The following is an 18,823-nucleotide window of genomic DNA, read 5'->3' on the forward strand; positions in this document are numbered from 1 at the left end:
CTTAATTGCCGTGTAAAGTCAAAACTGTGCAGCAGATGGCCCGCTTCGTGTTTATTTATGGACAAAATAAACAAAAGAGTTTTGTTGCCTACGTGAGCTCGCCGCCTCGACACTTTCCATGCATGTGGTGTCCGTTTTGAGCGGGCCCTTGTCGTGTAATCATGTTGGACACAGTTAGGATTGAAACTCTTGGTTACCGTTTCAATTTCAAACAATGATTAGGGTATCAAAGTAAGATTTTGTAGCAGCTAGCATTGTTTAATGCACAAATCAATTGACACAATGTGTGTTATCAAGCAGTTTATCTGCGTCTTTCTCAGACACATAGCGTGCAGTCATCACACGCTCGCAGATTAGTTGTCTGCCACCGCCGTAATAATCCCGCCGTCATTTATGCAAATTACACTGATTGTGCCAACAATCTGCTATCACCGCCAATGAGGTTAACGGTGGATCGCAAACCTGACAGTGCAGGCTCGGTGTCCTCCAGGTGCGTATAATGTTAAGGCCATTAAGTAGGGGATCAAGACAGGGCTGCGCTTTCAAGACACTATTTGGATTGCAGATTAGAGTTTCAAAACGGTTGGGCAGGTTTCAAGACAGGGTTTGGTCAAGCTCATGTTAGGGTGTCAAGACAATGTTGGGATTTAAACTGGGAGTATGAAAACTGGGTTAGGCATTTGAAAAAAAATGAGTCCTTCAAAAGTAAGGTTTCAAGACAGTCTAGGTTTCAAATCAGGGTTTTTAACCTCAGCATATATTCAAAGTAAGGTGGCATGACAGCTTTAAAGCCCAGTTTGTTAGCAAGTTTGCATCGCAAAGTATAATTTGAACTCTGTTACGGTTTCGGGCCTCCAATTAGTCTTTCAAGCTATTGTTGGAATTTCCCATGTGGGAAAAATAAAGAAATGACGAACTGAGTTCAAGCACCATGATGAAGTTCTTGTTGACCTCTCAACATGTTCATCTGGCTTTGCCAACGTCCATGTCCTGTTAGTGGTGAGAAGGTCCCGCCCTCAAATATCTGTGAGAATTTGAGGCCGACATACAATCCCCAATAAAGCCCCCAATAATACACGTTCCCACACTGGCCATATGGCCCATTGCCCGACAGCTTGCCGGACGCATAATTAATTTGTGCTGGCGTCTGCCTGTTTATTTTCCAACCTACATTTCCCTAATTGCGCCGACGCTGTTCAACTCAAAAGGGATGTCGTCCCGACGCCGACGGGCTTTATGGGACAATACGGCAGTTAAGGGGTGACATGTTGGAGGCTGACGCTTGACACTCACAAGGCGGAAATGCCTGTTATCGCGTCCATGACAAGGATCCATTATTGCGGGATTTTTATTTATTTATTTTATTTTTTTACTGTTTCAGGCAGAACTTTGAATATCAGAGTGGGAAAAGTAGAATATGGAATTCCAAAGTTGGCATCTAGTGTGACAAGAAATTAAAAATACAGCAACTTTAGTTTTCAACACAGCAAAACTAGGCACTGAGTGTCTTTGCACCCTCGTCCCATATTTCCATTTCAGAAAAACTGGTTGTAAAAGTTCTTTGTAGACGTGCGTGTAGACGTAGTTGCAGGGTGTCATTTACTTGCAGTACGTCTTTGAGCCAGCAGAGAGAGCGCAAGCACAGTCAATTTCAGCTGAGCGTTAAATCACAGGAAACTATCATGGATTTAAAAGAAGAGAAAGACGTCAGCTGTCGTCTCAAAGCCCACTCATGTGAAGTTAGATTATGAATTGGGTCAAAAATAGAAAAAAAGTTAACACTTGACATTTAAATCAGAGCAGAATTTGCGTGGTACGAATGCAAATGGAGGTTGCTTTATCGTTCTGATTATAATTTTGTTATCTGGGTGATCAGCGAGATGGACGAGGTTGCGCAGAGATAACTTGTTAATTAGAAAAGCTGAATATGAATGAGGCGCTCTCATTGTCTTACAGTAATAAGTTGAATTGGAGGCCGTCATAGCGAGTGATTACAGATAGCAACTAATAATAATAATAATAATAATAATAATAATAATAATAATAATAATAATAACAATAATAATTAGCTTAGCTAAATCGTTGAAACAACTCCCTGTCTGGTATGAAAATTGGAGGGGACACGTGCTGCTGTTTTGGTTAGCAACAAAAGTCAAATGAGGAAACGTGAGAACAGGGGCCTCGAGTTTTAATCACCTGCCTCCCTTGAAGATCTTGCAACCCCCACCTTTAGCCCCCCCCCCCCCCCGCAGCGCTGATTTGCAAGAGCAGATTAATCAGAGCGTGCACGGGCCCTGATGAAATTTTGCTGTTATTGTTCCCAATTTTAGCCTCTTTTATTGTCTTCATCACTCATCGGCGGGGGGCAGGGGTGCCGAGCGAGGCTGGGGGGGCTTTACACATGCGTCAATTATGCAAATGAAGCTGCACACTTTTGCAGATTACTTCACTTGGCGGCTGTTGTTTGCGAGGGTTTTGATTATTAAATATTATTACGTGTTTTTTTTTTTTCGTGTGGCCCATCTGCTGCAATCAAAGCGGTGCACAAACTCCATTTGAGCGCTTCAAACTGGCACAAAGCAGTCACACGGAGAGCGAAAGAACAGACGGGCCGCGTTCAAGCGCCCCGAGAATTGAATTCAAGTTTCTTTCAATTAGGGGGCACCTAACCATATTTTAATCTTCTGCCTTTCATTTCCAGGAAGCAGCCCGTTGAAAGGTTTTCGGGCCGAAATAAGGAACACACAGATCGACGTTCAGATCTCGGACGACGATAGCAAATTAAAGCTTTTATCGCCGCTGTTTTCTTGCTAAGACGCTTCAGTCGCTATCTTTCTCGCCGTACGATAAGAACATGAATCTTTTTCTACAAATGCTCTTTTCTCTATTTATTAAAAAAAAAATGGATTCGCTATTTTTAGAAACATTTCATTATGGTAGTTTATAACCTTTGACCTGGCAAAAAGTTCCACAAAACATCATTTCATTAAGTTATGCTGTGTTCATGTGATGCTATTTCCTTACTTTTTGAAATAGTCACGGTGATTTTTTTCAATCGCAAACAATAAATGAATTTATGTACTAATGTAGACTTTACTAGACAAAAATAGCTCTCCATAGGGTTGAGGTTGGGGCATTAGCTATTGTTAAGAAATTCGTTTTGGTTTATGATCTTTTAGTAGACAAGGTTGCTGACAACATCGCTCAATGAAGACACGCTGCTCATGATTTTTATTGCACAAATTATTCAAGTCGTGCTGTTTTTTTATTTTCCAAAATATTCAAGGTGGAATGCAGATTTTAGTCTTAAAGAATTCATCTATAATACTTTATATGCTAACCTGGATTTTATTGAACAAACTCCACAATAGGGTTGAGTTTCATTTTCTTAATTAGTGAAGGCAATTTATAGTTAATATAACTTTTTAATGTTGTAAAATCTGTCTGTCTATTTAAAAAATAGTGGAAGAAAAATATCAATAAATTTTTATGAGCTTGCTGACCATTCTCATGCTTCAGGACAAATCAGAGAGAATATTTCACGTCTGATTGTGAGGCTGACTGGTTTCATTGCTGTGGGTTTTGTGTGTTCATTAATTCTATTTATGTCTCGGGTGGTGGTGAACGATTCGGTAGTGGTGGTGGTGGAGGAGGAAGGGGAGGGGGAGGCCTCTGGTCATCGCATGCCAGCCCCCTCGAACGCGAGACCTTCCTGAAACTCTTGACAGTACTTTGACGTGCTCTGTGTTAATTACAGTAATGGCAGCCATTCTCATTAAGTCATTGTTTACGTACCCCGGAGGTGGGGGGTGGGGCATATATGTGTGTGTGTGTGTGGGGGGGGCCTCAGCGAGCCCGAGCTAGGACCCCGCCTCACTAGGACACCGCCTCACTAGCGCCGTGCAGCTGTTCCTGGCGGCCGGAGCGGTGCCGGACGCCGTGGTCATTTTCAAGAATAGAAGTGAGCGGCCACGCTCGACCACGCCCCCGTGTGGAGGTTTAACGGCGTCGCTGACGTCATTTCCAGGACTGAGCTAATGCGTGCGCGCTGCAGCACAATCCGTCCTAACAGGCGACATTATTAACAGATAATCACGCGGGGAAGGCTTTCATAATGGCCTCATTTCTACCAATAGCAGACTAATTATCTGCATTTGCGGCGGCTGTGAATTACCTTTGCGATTACGGCGGCGGCGTCTAATGTGCACTTTATGGTCTGGGGATGACTTGTTTGCATCCGGCACCACACTCACACACACACTCACACACACTGTGAAGCTCAAGCGTGGCTTAATTAAGAAGGTAAATTCTTAATAGCCCCTGCCATCAATTGCCATGTTTTTCATTTTCTGTTTACTTTTATCTTTTGCTAATTAATGCTACTTATCAAATATGACTGTGGGTGTGTGAGTGTTTATGTTAGTGCGGCAAATAATCTTTTAATCCTCCATTCCTTGTGGAAATATGTGGTGCACTTAAACAAGTTGTTACGACCCAGGCTGGGAAAAAAGGAAGGGAAAGAAAGCATTTCGTCTGGTTCACTTCACATAAAGTTTGTTGTTTTGCTCGAATTTATTGGACTAATAGCGGAATGAACTCCGGACTATAGTTTTTTTCGAACGATTATAAAAATGACAAAACTATTATGATGCTACTCATGAGTGGTCGCTCAAGTCAAGGAAACATGTTTTTTTTAAATATCACAGATAAAAAAATGTATTGCACATCCCACACAAGGAAAGCAACACAACTGCGTGTCAGCGATTGATGACAGCGCGGCCCCGAAAGTGGTTGTGTACGCTGGTGTCTTAATTAGCGTTGAATTATTGCCACTCACGCAAATGTTGTTTGCTTTGCTTTCAGGGCTTTGGGGGTGGTTAGAGGCAGTGTTTTTTTTTTTTTTGGTTAGGGAGAGCCGGGCCGTTCTGGCCTCATTTTTCCTCCGTTTGCACATCACTCGTTTGTTCTTCTTTACGTTGCATTAGCGCCCGGCGAGCTTGCGGCGTAGACATGTTTATGTTACACGGTGATTTAAGCCTTTGGTCATTATAGCCGCGAGTAACATCGACATGTTCATGCAAGCCTCCGGTCATTATACTGGCTGGTAACATGGACATGTTTATGTTATTGTACGGTCATTATGGCTACGCTAGCTTATATATAGACATTTTTATGTTAGCCTGTGTTTTTAGCATATGACCATTGTACTAACTAGTACTGGAGACATGTTTATTGTATGTCAGCCAGTGTCTGAGCCTCCGGTCATTATACTGGGCGGCATGTTTAGATGCATTTAAAATTAGGGTATAAAAACAAGGGGAAGGGATTCAAATGCAGGGTTACACACTTGGGTTCTGGATTTCAAACGGTGTTTAAAATAATTGGAGTTCAAACTTGGGTTTGGGTCTCAAATTAGTGTTTCAAGATAGGATTATGATTACAAAATAAGTTTGAGTGTAATCAATCTAGTTTTCTTGCCTGAACAGTCTGTGTCAAAAATACCTAAAATGGCGTTTCACAAACGTTACATGTAAACGTCAAAATTTTTTATTTTTTTTTTGGTCTAAAGATGATCTTAACACAGATGGTGTTTTATCTGGCCTGCCCCCTACAACAGCACTTTGTCTCCTTGAGAGTGAAAGGAGGCTTGGCTCATATGACTCAGCGCCATATTAGCTTTAATTAGCCTGTTGCTATAACGAGGTGTTCACGTCTAATGGAGGCGAAGAGGAAGAAGAAGAAGAAGCAGTCAGAGGCAATCAGTGGTGCAAAGTGCAAATGAGACTTACTCACAAATGAATTATATGCCCTTATTTTCTCTCCCTCTCTCTCTCCGAGCCCATTAATTAAATCCTCTGGCATCGGAGGTCTTTTTCTTAATTTCAAGTCCCATTAGCATAATAAACAGCATGTGCGTTAGCACTATGTGATGGCGGTAATGGAGGCTATTTATTTGACGTTATTATTTAAAGCTTGGCTAATGGGAAGAGAAACAGAAATATATCTCTGATGCACTGGGGGAGGAGAAAAAAATCCGTCAGGCGACGGTTGTGACGCCTCGGTCGCCTTTTAAAGAGTCACTGGAAAGGTTACCACGACAATAATTTAAAACAAAATTATCTCAGCTCTCTGGTTAGGATTTAAGACTAAAAATGTTCCACAGTGGAAAAAAAATAAAATAAATAAAAGGATTACGAAAGAACAATTGTTCCTGCTAGACCAAATGTTGAACTTGTACAGTAGCCTGTTTGACTGGAATTTTTTTTTTTGCGTGTGGCAGTCATTTGAAAAAAGTTGTGGCTTCAACTTAGAGGGCAGTAATAAGCAGTGATAGCCAACAGTTAAAAGTTCAGACTGGAGAAAAATCAGTCGACCATAAAATGTACTGGCAGACGGCGTATTGTGTTTTTGGTGTCAAGTGATAAATTCTTCCACTGAGAGAGCAAATGTAAAATTTCATTCAGACAAACGCACGCTGTCAGAACTAGTCCATTCTCTCCCCATGTAGACTTATTATTATTGTTATTTCCTGCCCACAATAAATTGCTTGTTTCAGTACGTTTGCTGTGTCGGGTGTCGTTACAACGACAGCGGATCGATGCGTCACGAGGTACTCGAGGCTCGCCGGTGTGATCAGCTTACCGCGTTTTCTTCCTGGAAGCAACTCTCACTTTGTTGCGCTGAAATGAATCCCCCCCAAATTCATAACTTTCGATTGGCAGCTCCCAAAATTATATCAATACAAGCCCAACTCTGCTTTGCTCTGTCGCGTTTAGCTTGGCAGGGGGACGTCAACAGTTAGCTACCGAATGCCTGCGATGACACCAGTGATGATCAACGTGTAACTCGCTTAAGTGTTCCATCGAGTTTGTTTAAGTGTTAACTCTCAAAAACAATTACAATGTTCAATTACTGACGATAACGATGTTTTTCAACCTGAATAAACTTATGTTCAGATCAAGGTATGCTAGGTACGCTAACAGAAGTGGGATGCAGTTGTGTTTGCAACCTGACTAATACACCCCAAAAAAAAGGGCTTGGCAGCTTTTGGGGCACGTCGTCGCAGCGAAGTGACACGAAGGCTCAGGCAGAACATTCGATTCGCTCCTGGCCGTAATCCGTCACGTGGTGGCTGGAAGCAAAGCGTAATGGAGCGGACATCGATCCGTCCTCGCCGTCTTCAGCTGATTGAGTCGGATAATTAAAAAGCCTCTCATATGCTGCCTCCATTACAGATTGTTTGTCAAAATGCTTTCGTCTCTGTCTCGCTGCTGCCAACGTTGAAGGCACAGCTTTTGAGTACAAGATCAAGATCAGGGGCAGAAACTCTGCTTGCTACGTCGATTATGAGCGAGAGAAATGCCCCCACTTGATTGTAGTAACGCTTTGTACAAATTCATTAACTAAAAGGTATTGCTTTCTAAGTAAAAAAAAAAAAGAAAGAAAGTTTAATGATGACATAATAGTGCCTTGGCGGGGGTCATAATTAAAAATCCAGTCATCACAGGAGCATCACGAGTGGAGCGATGGCCCATCGGGGGATCAAAAGGTGACCTTTCGCCGTAACGAATGTGTTGCGACGTTGTCAACCTTCATGTGGTGGTCCGCTGTGATGGCTCAGTGAGCACAAGTAAGGAAGGAAGCAAGCAAGTAAGGAAGGAAACTGGGGATATGAGTTTTGATTCCCCATCATGCACTTTGCTTGTTTATGTGACTTTTTAGTCTCTGTGACAAACACAGTGAAAATGAGTGGACCTTTTATGGTTTGATAAATGTGCACGTCCAGGCATCCCTAATCCAATCAGCGGCACCACCACGACAACAACAACAACAGCGGCGGCCGTTTCCTCTGCTCTCTTTTTCTGCTCTTCTTTGAAAGGACGTGAGGCTAATGAGCCGCGCGCAATGAGCTAGCGCCGCGTACTTTGAAGCTATCAATACGCGACCGCTGCCAGTGCATTAGCAGCGTGATGTCTTGCGACTCGCCGCCCACCCATTGGCCCGAGATGGCTCACGTGACCGCCGGTTATATTTCATCATTTGCGTCGCTATCACGGCCCATTTGGAAATGTGCAAATTCTAATTAGCCGCGAGCCTCTTGTTCCTTAATGCCTTGAATATTAAATTATTCCTGCGCGCCCCCTCTCTGTGGAAGCTATGCAAATGTCCGCTCATATGTCAACGGCTTTCCGAGGGCTCTTCTCGTTTGTTACGTTTGGCGGGGCTCTCTTTGTTTACGCGCATTAGCGCTCGTGCTATCGGACGCGAGCTAAGTGAGAGTGCGGCCGTGTTTGGTACTCGCCGTCCATTAAGCTGCCGCTCGTTTGAACGCTCAAACTGTTTAATGCTCGCAAAGCGACTTTAAAGTGCACACACGCTAAAAGATGTTAACGTCCCACTATTTGTATGCACTAAAGCAACGGTTAAAGAGCTCCAAAGCGGGATATACTGTCAGTGCTAAATGCACAGTCGTGACGGAGGAAATGTCCAAGAACACAACAGGAATAGGAGGAAAAAAACAAACAAGTCTGCCATAAGGTTTTTTTTTTTCATCCTTTAAATTGGTTCTTGTAGTTTTGCTTTGCTCAAATAAAATAACATTTTGAGCGCTCAGTAGTTTAAAAAAATGCAGCCCCTGAAACAACTTTCACTTAGCAGAGTATTTGGTAAGTGTACCACAAAAAAGTCTAATGAAGCCATGTTTCATGCCGAATAGAAAATCTGCAGTTTTGTTTTGAAACAATGCTTTTGGGTCATTTTTAGTGGTCTTCCAAAGACAAATTTGGACTTCAGATTGTGTCCAATTGCTACGAAAATTCAGCTCGCAAATACATTTTAAGCAACTTGAAATTTGGTTGGCATGTCTATCATGAGTAGACGAATCCCATAAAGTCATAACATGAATACCGCATCACAAAAATGTGAGCTTTTCAGGCATTTTCCTTGGTAAAGGTTGGCCCCTGTTTAATGTGTTCAGTCAGCATTTTGCAACGGCTGAACTTTGATTAAAAGAACGTCAGAGCGTCTTTATTGCGGCCAAACAAGCTCTGTAATCAACTCGTCGTAACGCTTTCCATGCTAATTTTCTCTCGCTCGCTGCGGCTTAATGGACTTGTTACAGCTACGCGCCGCCATTATCCAACGGAGGGACGGGAATTAATCTTGCCGGTACAAGCGTGCCGATCTCCCGCGTTAACAGCTGGATCTCCAATATGCTCGCGGCTCGGCTAATTAACAAACTGCAGCAGATTCGGGCAACTCCGCTGAAAAGTTGTAGCAACCGAGCATAGGTTGGAAGGCGGGGCATATTCTCAGGGGAGATTGCGGTGGACTGCAGCCCCGCCCCCACCCGCCTATCGCCGTGCACGCCTCATCCTTCATGTGCGAGCGCTCGTCATGTCCCGTCAGCGTCGCGGTTACACCTGAACACTCGACTGGTGCCAAACACCTGGCGTCCGCGTCGCTCTGTCCAAATGAAAAATAAGCATAATCTGCGTCCGGCAAATGAGGGAGCTCGTGACGGATTGGACGCCTGTTTATGCAAAAACTGAAAGGAGAAACGCTGAGTGTCTGGAACAACTCTGCTCTCCTCTTGACATCTTCATTCCACCACTGTTAGCATGGTTAGCACAACTGCTAGATTAATTCGAGGATTAACGTCTTTGCAAATTTGGGGGAACTGGTCCATTTTGAGTTTGATTTTGTGAGTCTGTGGGCTCCTAAGGCTTTTCCGGTGTCCTTGTTTTTTTTCTCCCTATTTGTCATTTTCAGGGAGCTCTATGTTACCCGCCAGCTCATATCATGTGACCGTGCCGCCACTTGAAATATCGACTTCAATATCTCATTTGGAGGAAAAAAAGGGAATCGTGTCATCTGGTGATGTTAAATCCATACTCATTTGCGCGCTGAATGTCGGCGGAACGTGCCAGAACAGGGACGATGGGAGACATCCCGTCTTGGAACGCCGAGCTCGACTCCTCAACGAGGGACAAAATGGAGGCGAGCATTAAGGCCAAATGAAAAGAGCTATTGATTGTGCGCTTACTGCCTCGCTTTCTATTTGCTTCATTTCCTAAATGCACGATAAGAAGAGCTCGCCGCAGCTAACAATGTTCCTTAATGAGCACTCACAACCAAAGAATTAGCGGAATGATTCACAGATGTTCCACTCCTCTTAATCCCGGTCATGATGCAATAGAGACGTGATTTGATGATTTTAAAATGCCATCGTATCGTGTTAGCGACGAGAAGGATGATTGGACGCTGACGAGATGGGAATGAGTTTGTCAATCAAATCAAAAGATGTTCTCTTGATGTTGTCCAGATGGCAAAACAAAATAAAGTGAATTGATGGATTTCATCACTGTGATGAGTTTTGATGACAACGACAGTCAGGAGTGAAACAAGCCTGGCTCGACGGCAAGTCGCAACACAAACTAACTGTGGGGAAAATAACTCAAAGGGCTCGGGCCAATCAATACAGTTTATTCCACAAATACTAAGAATAGTTTTAAGACCAAAATAAATACAAGGTAGTACGAGTATGAATCAGTGGTGCATGCAGTGCATGAATGCGAATGACTGGGTGAATGTGAAGGTGTTGTCCTGTGTAAATCAACGATAACTCAACGCAAGATGAACTGACAAACCCAAAGGTGTTACCTGTTGGGGAAAGAGTGAATGAGCACAGCACAAACAATTTAACAGCACAGGTGCCACCACTCAGGTGGCCCCACGCCTGCCTGCCATGGGAAACCTCCCAGTACAGGCCGTGACAGTAGTACATTAGCATTAGCTTTAGCAATTTGACACAACCACTGTGCATTTCTGTTTTACATAGTCTATTAGCATTAGCCAGCTCACGTCCACTTCTTTTTTCACGTACAGTGATCCCTCGCTACTTCTCGTTTCGTTTGTCACTGCTTCACTAGATCGCGGATTTTTTTTCCAAATCAAAAAAACATTTAAAAGTCAAAATAAAACTTCTAAATTGAGGAAACTCGTGTCTAACCTTTAGGACAATGTAGTATTGCTCCAAATGTTCGTTTACATTCCTTTAGAGGTCTGTTTTTGCGTGTTAGCATGATCGCGATTTAGCATCTTTCCGCTAACTCGTTAGCCTGCCCAGTACTTCTTGTTGGTACTTATCGCGGGTGGTTTTTAGAACCAATTATCCGCGATAAACGAGGGATTACTGTATACAGTTAGCATTATCTTTAGCCACATTAGCATTAGCCAGATAAAACCACAACATAATAGAGTCATGTTGTCCTAGTTTACATGTTGCCAAACTTGGCAACACAACAACCTATTTTTTAATCAGGTTATCTATGTGAATTTAGCAGTGTGGTTAACGTGTATAAACATGAAAGGCAGAGCAGGTTTAGCGCAGGTGGCTTTGATGTTGTTAACTCGAGTTGATTGTCGACGTGACGCGATTCTATCGGCTGATCCTATCACCGTGTTGCCTTTCCTGAGGCCACACGTTTGCATAAGTCGAAGTTGTTTTTCAGTATGAAGCTGGATACTGCAAAATTTTATCTCAACACTTTTAGTCGTGGTTGGTCATATTCTCAACGCAAATATTCGTTTACATTCCTTTAGAAGTCCGTTTTTGCGTGTTAGCACGATCGCGAATTAGCATTAGCTACATAGTGAATCCAGTCCAAGTTAAATGCCTATATAATTCTGTGTAGTAGATACTAATATAGTGTAGAATCATGGCCCAAAATGGACAATATAATTTTTTCTTAAATTAGTTGATGGGCTATCTAATATAATAAATACTTGGTTGTTAGTTACTAAAATCCCTTGTTGGTTTTGAACATTCTCTCTGCATTTTGATGACATTATCCATAGAAGAGTTGATCTTTAAGGCTCGTCTTCATAGAACGGGACACTTTAACTTCCTGCTGTTCTTTTCTTTTTCTTTTTGCTGACTGCGCTCCTCCTTCTATCCTGGGACAGTGGCATGCCGGGGACCAGATGGTTTTGTTCCTCTCCAACTGGGAGCGTCGCTGTGCAGTGCATCCGGAATTGGGCAACCACACTCATAGCCTGGACACTTCATTAGACACGCCATCCAAAAAGTGCCAATTCAAAAATTCTACCTTGCAGAGATGATAATTTAACTGTTGTTTTTCACCAGGGTATATTTTGATACAAATCTTCAATTTAAATCAAGCATAGTGTTGCCTGGTTTAATGTTTCTAATGAGTTTTAAAATAAGAATTTGGGTTTAGATGTTAACGTCCTAGCTCAGGTGAAGGTTTCAAATAAAAGTTTCCAGCCGGGGAAAGGGTGGAAATTATGAGTAAATAACGCCTCATTTGCGTGAAAATTATTCGTCGGTAGTGTGGAGGGGAGGTTCACCTTCACCTTGCACCGTGACACCTTGCAATTCTCTGGAGTTATTTGGCAAAAACTCCGACGTGATTGTGCCTATTCATCATCCGGCCCGACGCTCCTAATTGCAGCTCGGTCGACAAACTCTCAGGTGGGCGTCGATGACTATTAAAGGCCCAAAAAGCCTCGCTCTCTCCTCTTCTCTATCGCTTTTCTAGTGTTACTTATTTAGCCACTTCCATTAGCCAGTTAGCCTCCTGTCACTGCGACTCAGTCCCATCATCCCTCACTACCCCCCCAACCGAACCTCCACCTCCCCCCTCCTCCGAATTAACAGGTAATTTGTAAACGTCACTTTGGGTTAGACGCCTCATTTTGTCGCCGGCTTTCTCAACAATCCGCTTGACGCCGGCTAATTTTTCCTTGTCGCACGCGTTCGGAATTCGGCGGCCAAATAGAGTTATGCTCCGTTAAAGAAATAAATGAGAAGCACTGACGAGCTCGTCAATCAATCAGCGATAAGATATGTTACGTTAGTTTAAACAGCATGACAACGTTACTTTTTTTTGTCTCGGACTTCTGGTAAAGACAGTTTTGTTTTCTTAAAGGGACAGTGTGTAGAAATTTTACAATGTTAAATTTAATTTAAATTGAATTTTATAAAATTTACAATGTTCATTCATTTTTAAAAAAACATTATTAATTTCAATTTCACACTGAAGTATTAAATAGCCTGGCGTATGGTCACATGTTCAAGGTTGGGAAGCTCAGGGAGGTGGGACTTTTTCGTCCCATTAGCGAAGGGGACAAACGTAATTAGAAAAATGTGATAAGGTAGGGTACAAAATATGCGGAAAGAAAGGAAGTGGTCCAACGTGGATGAGTGTGATTGATTCAGTACAGCAAATACCCTTGTTATAATGATAGCTTCATAATGAAGATGAAAGAGCAGCAAACACAACGAAGACACCCCTGTTGTGTCAAGGGGCTTTAACGCTAATGCCCAGAAACAAGGGGAGAACGAATTTGTGGATTTAGAGCTGTTATTGTGACTCACCAAACTTCACCGCCACATTCTGGCTACACACAGGTATGAAAATCTAAATCGATCACAGTTTAGCCTAATCTGTCTTGTATGCTTGGTTCCGGTTTGGTAGTGCGTTTGTATTTGAAGGACCCCTGAAAATGGGCATAATAAGGCCGAAATGGCCGCTCCAGAACAAAATGGCATAGAATTGAACAAAAAATGAGGCGCAAGGCATGTGTTGAACAGCATCTTATGTGCGATGACGAGAATGATGACGATGAGTCAGTGTTCACATGGAGGCAGATTGGAACACCATCTGTCCCGGTAGCGCCGCCACAGCCTGGTGTCCGTTGCTAATGAGCTAGGCTGATAGAAAGACAACAACTTGAATACAAATATAGAGAGAAATGGGTCACTCCAGAATTGAAGGAGCCTTGTAGGAATATTTTTTATATTTTAATTTTAAGAAGAAAGTGGTACTTTTTGTTTTTTTTAGATTTGTATAAATTTTTTCCAGGAAAAAAGCCATTATATATCCAACAAATATATCTACCAGGGAAAACCAAATATTTTAATCATCTCAGCCCGGCTATGATACGTTTTTTTTTTTTTTGCAAAAGAAAAAAAAATTAACACATTGGGAGAAAATCCCATCAAAAGGTGTCATGTGTCAGATTTAAATAAGCCGTTTTTTAAACCAGGAAATCAGCATACTGCCTGGCTAAGAGGCTAACGTGCTAAACACGCCACTGATATGATTGAATGTAATCTGTGGTGTAGTGGGCTAATCTTTAGCAGTGGCAAATTGGCGCCAAGGTAGAAGGTGTGCGAATGAAGGTGCGGGCTTGGAGCTTGCTGTCTACATTTACTAGCCATGATATGCTAGCTCACTAGCTAGACTAGCTCTTGATGCTATGTCCGTTCACATTGAAGTTGTAGCGTACTTCCTACTTCCCATTCACCTTAAAAGCAGCACGTGTTTTATTTTGGCATGTTATCTACTTTCGACCAGTTATGCTAGCTAGCTATGTTTACTTGCTAACACTGCAAAGTGGTTACCAACCCAGCGCCTTGTCGCGACTTCCTCGGGACACATGCACTACGACCTTTGCCAACATGGCCACAGTCCCTCACCATGTTGTCTCAAATGTAATTTGTCGATGATTGAAGACAGTTTGATTTGGACATTTTCTAAGGCTGAGTGCTCTCAGAGAGAAAATTTAATTTAAAAAAATGCAATAAAAATCCTCTTTTCTTTTCTTGAAATGTCATTTTCTGACATTACCATAAAAAAAAATCTGATTGATTAAATCTTAACGAGCTATGCTATTTGCTGGAGTGGATTTTGACCTTTGACGACATTTGGTCTGCGGGGTGGGGATGTGGGGGGAATCACCCAATAAATGAAGGGAGGTACCCAATGAAAGTAAAAATTGGCATGGTGCAACAAATCCGATTAGACTGCGCAGTCAGTCACTAGTGGGAAACGCGACTACCTCGCACTTCTGAGGTTCCCCGTTTGTTTTTGACAACTACGACCAGTATATTTTTTCCCCGTGCTTTGATGTTGGATCGCAAAGTATTCTGGGAAATGAGTGCTGCCCTGCTTCCTTGCAAAAGCGACAAAATTGCACAAAGCTGACGCCCGCAATACAGCTGACGACAGTTGCGGCCCCGACTCGCAGGGTAGCGGCTACTTTCTGATGACGCGTCGATGTCGACGTCTGCTGTGATAGATGGCGAAAACATATCCTTATGTGTGTGTGCGTGTGTGTGCGCGAGCGTTTTATTTAGCGCACGGCATGCAAATGTTTACAGACGTGGAGCACTAGATGAAGATAAGCGTGGAAGTGCGACGTGTCCTTGAGGCTTTGAAAAGCAGATCCATTTAGATAGAAAGCAAGACGACGACGACGAGGACGCCTCTCATATCTACGCCGCCTTTGGAGATAGCATCTTAGCAAAGTAGCCTGAATGTTGATGACGATCCAATTACCACGGCTGCCGACCATATTTGGAGGCGGGATTACTTACTTTTTTTGTAACGGTTTTAGTTAATGACTGCTTTTTTTACAATAACTGGTGACAATTGGCAAGAAGTTGTGAAAAATATGTGCATCGTACAGTTAAAATTAAAATTAAAACAAAATATGTTTTCTTAAATTGTACTATTTTTAGAACAAAACTGTAATCTCATAGGAACATGTTTTTTCTCATAACTGTACGTCAAGGCACCTTCATGAAGTTCCTTGAATGTGTCGCTGACTATTGCGAGCTTCTGTCAAATCCCTGATGAGAGGAAGACAAATGACATCAGGAAAAAAAAAAAAAAAAGAAGCTGCCGAGCACCCGCCCCCCTCGTCCGGTGTGTCAAAATGTACTAATGTATTCACGCTCATGTACGGCCGCCATTTTGTGTACGTTTGAAGGTGGGGACGGGCGCGGCATGCTAGCAGCTAATTAACCGCACCGAGCTGGCCAAATAGGCCTCAGCGGATGGACGTGCATGCCGGCCCTCATCAATACAATTAGAGAAATGCCGCGCCTACAAATACACAAATCAGATCTCATTGATTGACAGAGAAGTTTTCTTTTTTCCAAGAAATAAGTCTGACTTTTGTCCAGAAAATCTAATGCAGTCTATACAATGCGAAGGAATAGTAAGGCCACACTGAACAGAAAAGTCCAAGATTTTTTTTTTTTCCCTGCCAGCGCTGACCAAGTGGACATGGCCAAAAGTTGTTGGTGTTGGTCCTCAGTTGTACCTGACACAAGCACGAAATGACCTGAGCAGGTCAGTGTCTTAAATACCTTTTATCGCCTAAATTCCCTTTTTAACGCCATTAAAATATGCAAAGAGGCTAACGCTAAGCGCCGCTGCCTACATTATTTATTCCCCTGAGAGAGAAAAAAGTGTTTTATCAGCGCTTAAGCTGGGCTTTACTTCACTTTTTGAAAATGTTCACATTAACCAAAAGTGGAGAGCGGACGTTTTTTCTTTTCTTCCCGTCTTTCCTCTTTCCCATGTTTGCTTAAAAAGCGCAAGGCGGACGGTTTTGAACGGAATCACTGCAGGCAATGCTAAAAGCCAACGAGTTACATCATGTTACACGTGATTTAAGTAGTCTGTTCCTGGTCAAAGTGTCCCCTAGCTTGACGCTAATAATTAGCTCATGTTACCAAGTAGCTGTTTATATGTGTTTAAATGTTTAAATTTGAATAGATTAAAAATGTATTAAAATGAATAGAAAACTCATTCAAATTATTATTAAAGTATGGTTCAATAGAAGCAGATACAACACAGGATTATGGCTTTTTTGGGGGGCTGATATCAAATCAAACACTGAACATATGACAGTGGGTGTCTTCTACACAGACACTCACACGTGTGCTTGCCAGCCATGGTGACTGCAAAGTGACAGGTCAATTGGTCATTTGTGTTCGGTTAAAAAGGCCAAAGAGGCTCGCTAGCAGCAGTGTGCTAAAAGCTCTCAACTGCAAAGTAGTCTCTTCAGCGAGTGCGTGTGCACACGCGTGTGCGTGTGTAAAGACTACTTAATGGAAGTGGCTCCGCACTCTGACAGCTGAGTGGAGAGCATCAAGCATAGGCGGTGAATCCAACACACACAGAAATCAGCACTTTGGCTCTTAGGAAAAGTTAGTCGTGAATTAGCCATTCATTGTTAGCGGTGCCTCAGGAAGGTAACTTTCATGTATTTAATTTAACCTCATTCAATGTTTTGTTTCTTGTATTTTGATCTTGTACAAATTTTACTTCTTTATATTTTTTATAAAATTGTATGTCTTAATTTATTTAAATGTATTTATTTATTTAATTAAATTTATTTATTTAGATATTTTTTCATTCTAATTAAATATTAATATGTTCTTATATTTTGATTTATTTTAAACATAGCCTAAGGACTTTACGACAATGCGGCGGGACACAGCTTTGCGTGTGTTCCTTGGACGCGTTTTTAAAATGTCAGGTGGTTGTGGAGGTGTCAGATGAGACATGCAGCGGTTCGTTATCCGAGCAGCGGCAACATGTCAGATTTTGCACGAGACGAGCAAGCGTCTTTGAAGCGAAGATAGCAGACAGCTTAGCCTGGAGCCATGAGCGGGACTTCCATTCCATAATAGTAATCGTAATAATAATACTAAAGAGCCGCTGTCATGTCAACCCGCTGCCATCTTTTTCTTCCCCTTCTCATTGCAGGCCTTTCGGCGAAAGCACTTTGCCTCGGGTAAAAACGTACACGAGGAATCCTTTGATCAGGTTTTTACCTTCGAGTAACCTCTCACAACATTTCGTGCATGTAGGCACTTTTTATTTTTATTACTGACCACGCACTTCCTGGATGTTCCATCAAAAGTACTTTCTGCAACTCTCCTCCTTCTATGCTGCAACTTTGCATGTGAACATCACATTTATTGTGCCACACAACTTCAAAATCATTTCATGCAACTCCAAGAGACCTTTTGTACTACAATTGCATATGTGCAGTACTTTATCATACGTTTCATGTCTATCCATCTGTAATGAAGCATATTTACGCCATATTTATTAGCTTTAATGTTGGATGTTTACATCGCACTTAACGCCAGCGTCACTTATTTACTTCATGGTTGGAAGTCATGGCCATGGCAGCAGAGGACTATGTGAATAATTATCATGTGCGCTGAGGCGAGCCATACGCTTTCTTTTTTTAGAGCGACTCATTTGCGCACACCCACTCCCTGTACGACCCCCCCCCCCCCTTTAAAAAGACAAATAGCACGGGCCAAAACTAATTAGCAACCAGGAAGTAGTTAGACGCCCTTTAAAGAATCCGACCTGAGGCGGGATTTCATTGTAGAGAGAGCGAGGAGATGAACCCACCCTCTTTCATTAAAGGGGGGGACATTCCTGGAGGGGTGCAAGACCTGACCCCACCAAATAGCCCACCCCCCACCCGCATCGCCTCCCTCTACCCCCTTCGGCGCAAAGTGCAAGGACGCATGTGTCGTGAAGCACCAGCCTAGTCGGGCCTGATGCGTGCACCACCTCTGGCGCTGGGGAAGTCCACACGGACCTCTAGGAGACGAAGGCAAGGACGCCAAAGCTGTTTCCTCTGCTTCACCGCCAAATTAAAAGTGTCCAAATCCTGCCTCATGGTCAAAACAAACACACAAAACGGCTATGGCAGCACAGAAGTGCAAATAGTAGACGCGGCTACCCGTTTATGTGGCATGTCTTGGCAGCACCGCCGGCGTCATGCCACCCCCGTTGTCCCTCGCGGCCGGCTCGTTCTCGTGGCGGCCGAGGGCCTCGCCTGGCGTTCATTAACCCCGCACTCGGCAATCAGGCCACAGGGCCGGGGGGGTGATGCCCCTCTTTAGCAAATCACGTTCCCTCTAAGCGGCGGACTTCCTTAATTAGGCGCCATTAGCATCTAGCATGTCAAGCAT

General features: G+C 42.9%; 1 long non-coding RNA gene across 1 annotated transcript in view; it reads right to left on the reverse strand.

The window, feature by feature from the left end:
- LOC125966908 (uncharacterized) overlaps positions 1–18,823 on the reverse strand; it is a 38,992-nt gene that overhangs the window by 778 nt on the left and 19,391 nt on the right. The gene's annotated exons all lie outside the window — the stretch shown is intronic.

This window comes from Syngnathus scovelli, chromosome 10, assembly GCF_024217435.2.
Source record: "Syngnathus scovelli strain Florida chromosome 10, RoL_Ssco_1.2, whole genome shotgun sequence".
Taxonomy (NCBI): Eukaryota; Metazoa; Chordata; class Actinopteri; order Syngnathiformes; family Syngnathidae; genus Syngnathus; species Syngnathus scovelli.